A 6,640-nucleotide genomic window follows, 5' to 3' on the forward strand; every position below is an offset into this window, starting at 1 on the left:
ATATATTTATTTATTTTATTTTTTAATATAATTGTATGAAAGAGAAACATACATTTAAGTACTGCTTTTACTTTTTATATTATATTATTTATATTAAAAAAAAAAGTAAACACGTTTGGATTTTAACCCCTTAAGGACCGGACTGTTTTTGCGATGTTGTACATTTGCGACCAGGCATCTTTTTACACTTTTGTGGTGTTTGTGTTTAGCTGTAATTTTCCGCTCTCTCATTTACTGTTCCCATACAAATTATATATTGTTTTTTTCAGGACAAAAGGGGCTTTCTTTACATACCATTATTTATATAATCTCATGTAATTTAATTTTAAAAAAATGAAAAAATATGATGAAAAATTGAAAAAAATACATGTTTTTTGACTTTTATGTGAAAAATCTTTTAATCATCTACAAAAGCGAATGAAAAAAACTGCTAAATAGATTCAAAATTTTGTCCTGGGTTTAAAAATACCCAGTGTTTACATGCTTTTTGCTATTTTTTTGCATGTTATAGGGCTATAAGTACAAGTAGGATATTGCGGTTTCAAAACATACATTTTTAAAATGTATCAATAGTGACATTGTAACACTATTATCTGTCATAAATCGCTGAATAACACCCCACATGTACATATTTTTTTTAAAGTAGACAACCCAGGGTATTCAATATGGGGTATGTCCAGACTTTTTTTAGTAGCCACTTAGTCGCAAACACTGGCCAAAGTTAGCATTCATATTTGTTTGTGTGTGAAAAAAGTAAAAAACTAAATTGAACGCTAATTTTGGCCAGTGTTTGTGACTAAGTGGTTACGAAAAAAGACTGGACATACCCCATTTGCAATACTTTGGGTTGTCTTCTTTTGCAAATGGTATGCCATCATGGGGGTAATTCTCATTCCTGGGCTACCATACGCTCTCAAAGGCAACGTAACCAACCTGGCCATTTTCAATGTAAAAATATTTGACCCATATATTTGACCCTGTAACTTTCAAAAACTAACTATAAAACCTGTACATGGGGGGTACTTTTATACTCAGTAGACTTTGCTGAACACAAATATTAGTGTTTCAAAACTGGAAAATGTATCACAACAATTATATCATCAGTAAAAGTGCTGTTTGTGTGTGAAAAATGCAAAAAAAGTCACTTTCACTGACAATATCATCGCTGTGATATGTTTTACTGTTTTGAATCACTAATATTTGTGTTCAGCAAAGTCTCCCGAGTAAAACAGTACCCCCCATATACAGGTTTTAGGGTGTCGTAGAACGTTACAGGGTAAAATACAGTGACAGCAACTTAAATTCTCTGGACTTTCGGCCTGGGTTGGCAGGCAGGTCCCTTAAATTGCAATCAATAAAATAACTTAATTATGTAAAAATATTACATAAATACGCACGTAGAATTTAAATATATATGCATATTTATATATTTGAAGTCTACGTGTATATTTATATAATTATTTATGTAATTTTGTATATGGACATATGAATAGTTCGTATTCTTTTTATTTATTTATATATACATAGATATATATACAATTTCATTCTAAGTGTATTTTGATATAAATATATATATATTAATATCAAAATACAGTTAGAATAAAATTTCGTATAGATATATAATTTTTAAAAAAAAATTATTATTATTTTTACATGTTTAATTTAATTTAAATTACTTTTTATTTGTATTTTATAATATATATATATATATATACAATATATATAGTTATTATATATATTATATATATATATACGTGTGTAATTTAATTATAAGTGTATTTTTATATTAATATATGTACATATTAATATAAAAATACACTTAGTATGACATTATATATATGATATATAGACGTATATTATATAGGTATAATATATGTCTATATATCATATATATATACACATATATAATAATAATTTTTTTTTATTCACTTTATCTTTATTTTTTTTTATGATTTTACACTTGCAGGGAGACTGCCTGTCAGCACAGACAGTCCCCCTGCAGGCAGACACATGGACACCTATTGTGACCATGTGGTCGCCCTGTTGGGCGATCACATGGCCACGGGGGTCCTAATCCGCCATGGGGAGACTGTCTGGGCTGCAGGCAGTCTCCCCACAACGGGAGCACCGCCGATCGCCGCCAGGGGGAACGACGGCGATCGGGTAAGTACCTCTTAAATTTAGGACGGTTCAGGACCGTCGACGGTCGGCAACGCAAAAATGCCGATGACGGTCCTGAACCGTCCTGCGTCGTTAAGGGGTTAAAAAGACCTTAGAGTGCACCCCTCCTTTTACTTTTTATTAAGTAAAAGGAGGGGTGCACTCTAAGGTCTTTTTAAAATTTTAGAGCACCTCATTAAACCCCTTATATATGGTAAAAGAAGGGGTGCATGTATGTATGGTGCATGTATGTATGTATGTATATAATAAAAAGTAAACAGAGGTGTGCACTGTAAGGTCTTTTTAAAATCCAATAGTGTTTATTAAAAAAAAACTAAAAAAATTACATGTGTTTGATCGACATTTCAACCCTTTCGGGTCTTCCTCAAGATCTAAACGTCGATCAAGCACATGTAATTTAGTTTTTTTGAATAAACACTATTGGATTTTGAAAAAGACCTTAGAGTGCACACCTCTGTTTACTTTTTATCTTATATCTTCAACGTGGATTTGAACCAAGGCATCATTTGCAATTGTGAATACTGTGGAAGGGTGAGTGCCAAGCCATTTGAGAGTATATCTACATTTATTATTATTATAGTATCAACCTGTGCAAGGCTAGACAGTACACTTGTTTTCTCACGCAGAAGATATTTACATAATTCATGCATTCTTGGAATTCAAAGACTAATCTACATCTTAAAAGGTTACACTAAAAACCAGTTAATTGCAGTAGTTATGGCAGTATGAGCCCCCTGTTTTTTTCTAATTGACCCCATCAACCCAGTTCTAAAGCCAATTAATGATGTCTCAGGCATTGGATGGTTAATGTGAAAGATAATCTTATCTCATCTTATCCAAGTGATTACAAAGGGGCTTGCCTTCTAATGCCAGAGAGAGAGACCCATTTTTTGTCAAGCCACAACAAAAAATATATAATTCAGGGGGATTGCACTCTCAAGAAGTAGGTTTTAGAGCACCTCATTAAACCCCTTAATACCATAGTATGAAATACTGAAGCTGCTATTGACTGACATAAACACACTGAATGTGAATTTGTGATTTTATGGGGTACATTAAGCAATAAAACCAATACAATTCAATTAATTGTTATGCTGCCAAGAGTCCATGGGCAGTGACACCATTGGGGAACCTACACTTCCATATAAATAGTTACATTTTTGACCATGATAGGATTTAATTTGCCAATGAAGAATTCCTCATTGCCAGTGATAAGGGCAAGACATTAAGTGGAAGGAGAAAGCAGGTCTAGAAACAGATGGAGGGTTCTATAAATAGTTTAGGAATCTGTTCAGTGACCATAGAGGCCATTAACAAGAGATGGATACATTGAGATGACTTTTAAGGCTGAATAGTGGAGAGGTCCTACTTGCTAGAGCCACAATTATTTTTGACAATCTTTATTTTCCATTTTACTTTTTTACATATATGTTATAGTGCAAGGTACAGAACAACAATATCGAAGAACATTTTTGCGATATTACATCTCCAATGTCAGTGAACAAATATTCACAGTCAGACCATTAGATAACATAGGTAGAAACCAAGAGTACTAATTCAAACAACATTTTCAGCTCTTGTAGGTGAGTAATTGTATGTTGAGATGTTGGGATGAGCAGATGTATAGCTAGTCATACGTGAGAGCCTACTGGATGACAGACAAGGCTGCCTGGTGTTGTGTTGGCGTTCTAGTGACATAATTTTATACAGTTACATTTCCCTGTGTAGTTTTTACCCTTCATACATTGTTTTAACAGGTAGATAACTGTGGCCTCAATTTAATTCTATTGGTCGAAAATTGTCAATAAATATTTTTTTTTCGTGAGTTGCAGCTGGGCTTTATGACCTCAGTAACTCCAGCAACAGAACCCAATATTCATGTTGGCCGCTCTTGACTGATCGTCAAATAAATGTGCTTAAGAATTGTATTTATTGGCCTGCTTTTGCAGACTAACCGTGTTAAGTAAGATAAAAAGAAGGCCTATAGAGGTGAATTTGACTCCCACAGTTGTACCAAGTAGGTTTTAGACCTGGATTCTACGGGAGGGATTTATGCTTAAGGAACCTTACTTTCATGTGAGATTTAGATTTGTATGTCATTTAAGAAATTGGTTGCCTTGTATCTTGGCATTTTGGTACTCTTTCCCTGTTATGGTGTAGGTGGCTTAAGTATCGCGTTTCTGTCAGTGCTCAACCAACTGTTGCGTGCATCCCGTCCTGTCCAGGACGGATCGTGTCCATAATGTGGGTCCGTCTGCGTGGGTACGTAGTCTTTCTACTGTCTGTGATAGTCGTTGGGGAGCAGTCCGGAGTCCAGTCATGAGGCAGGGGCGGTGGCTGTTGTTGACATTAGGGGGAAGGGGTAGGTGGGAAGGTTAGGTATGCGTGTTCCGGGTTTCTGAGGGCCCCTAAGGTGTCGCATTTGGGGTCGCGACTCTGTTGGCTAGGTATGTTGCCCATGGATACCAGGTCAATGCACACTGCTCCTGTCTCCCATGGAGATCTGCCTTTAGAGTTTCCATAGAGTGTATTTCTTCCACCTTTGTCACCCATTGCTGGAGGGTGGGCGCACCCCTCTGTTTCCACAGCACAGGAATGAGGGACTTGGCTGCATTGAGCAGTGGTAGCGTCAGTGACTTCTTATATGCCTTTAGGGGAGTGGGGGTGTGGTGCAATAGTATCGTTAGGGGATTTAGAGGTATCGTTGAGCCTGTGACTGTGTGTATCTCCCCCCTGATCTTCTCCCAATATGGGGCGATTGCGGGGCATGTCCACCATATGTGGCAATATGTACCGGGGTGTGAGCCGCATCTCCAGCATGTGTCTGGGGTGTTCTCGTGCATACAGTGTAGAATGTCGGGTGTTCTGTACCAGCGTGTTAATATTTTGTAGTTCAGTTCTTGGTACTTCAAACTGATAGAGCATTTATGTGTGAGGGTGAAGATCTTGTCCCATTCTTGTGCGGAGAGGGACTCCCCTGAGTCTTTGACCCAGTGGTCCTTGAATCTGAGCACCACGTCCCCACTGGTCTGGAACTTGAGTATGGTGTGTAGGGTCGAGATACCCCTGTGAATGTGTGTTCGATGTACGCACAGGAGTTCAAAGCTAGTGAGGGGTCTATGCAGGTGTCCACGTCCCGGCAGGGATTGGAAGTATGTTTTTATTTGGTGGTATCGAAACTGTTTGAGTAGCGTTGGCGTTCTATCTGGGCAGAGGTCTTTGAGTGGTTTAAGTCCTTGTGGGCCGTACCATTGGTGTAGATACATCCAATCGGACTGTTGGAGGCCAGTTAAGTCGTTCTGAGTTAGGGCATCGACAAGGTCTGGGTTGTGCGTGATGGGTGTTAGGGGGCTAGGAGAGGTGGTGAGCTGCAGTCGGTACCGTGTAGCTATCCACACTCTAAGTGTGGCATCGATCAGTGGGTTTTTGGTGTGTAAGTCTGCGTACGTGGCGGTGTGTAGCCATCGTCTGGAGGGTATTTTCCTATCTGTCTGTTCTAGTTCCAAGGTCACCCACTGTTTTAAGGGGTGTTGTACGTGCCAGTCTGTTAGTCTATGCAGGTGCGTGGCGCGGTAGTATGTCTCTATGGAGGGCAACCCCGTGCTTCCCATCTGTTTCGGCAGTTCTAGGGTGTTTTTTTTTGTGCGGGTAGGGCGAGAGTTCCAAACAAATCGGCGGATGGCGGTCGATATGGAGCTGAAGAAGCCTCTGGGCACGGTGACCGGTACTGTCTGGAATAGATAAAGTATCCTGGGCAGCACGTTCATTTTAACCGCATTGATACTTCCAAACCAGGATATATAGTACGGGGTCCATTTCTTAAGTTCTGCCTGCAGCGATTGTAGTAACGGGAGATAGTTATGGTGATATAGTTGAGACGGGTCCTTGGGTAACCATATTCCCAAGTATTTCAGTTTGGTGTTACACCATTTGAATCGATACTGGGCGTAGAGAAGTGTTGTGGGATCTTTGTGGGTCGGTAGAAGAAGGGCCTCGGACTTATCAGTGTTGAGTTTAAGGTTAGAAATCGCTCCAAACTCTCGGAAAGATGCGAGGAGGTTAGGTAACGAGAGCAGTGGCTGTGTTAGAAAGAACAGCATATCGTCTGCATATGCGGCTACTCTGTATTCATTACGACCAACGCCGAAACCTGTGATTCCCCCATTCCGTCTACCACCCCCAGGAATGGTTCCAGGGAGAGGGCAAACTGGAGGGGGGACAGTGGGCATCCCTGGCGAGAGCCATCCCGGATCGAGAAGGGGGCAGACAAAGCCCCATTAACGCGGATCCTTGCCGTGGGGCCCGTGTACAGGGAGAGCACCCATGACAGCATGTGTGGGCCGAATCCCATGTGTGCGAGTGTGCTCTCCAGATACACCCAGTCCACCCGGTCGAAAGCGTTTTCGGCATCGGTCGACAGTAGTAGAAGTTCCTTCCGACGCGTCCGCGCTATGTGTAG

The sequence above is a fragment of the Pelobates fuscus genome, chromosome 3, assembly GCF_036172605.1.
Source record: "Pelobates fuscus isolate aPelFus1 chromosome 3, aPelFus1.pri, whole genome shotgun sequence".
NCBI lineage: Eukaryota > Metazoa > Chordata > Amphibia > Anura > Pelobatidae > Pelobates > Pelobates fuscus.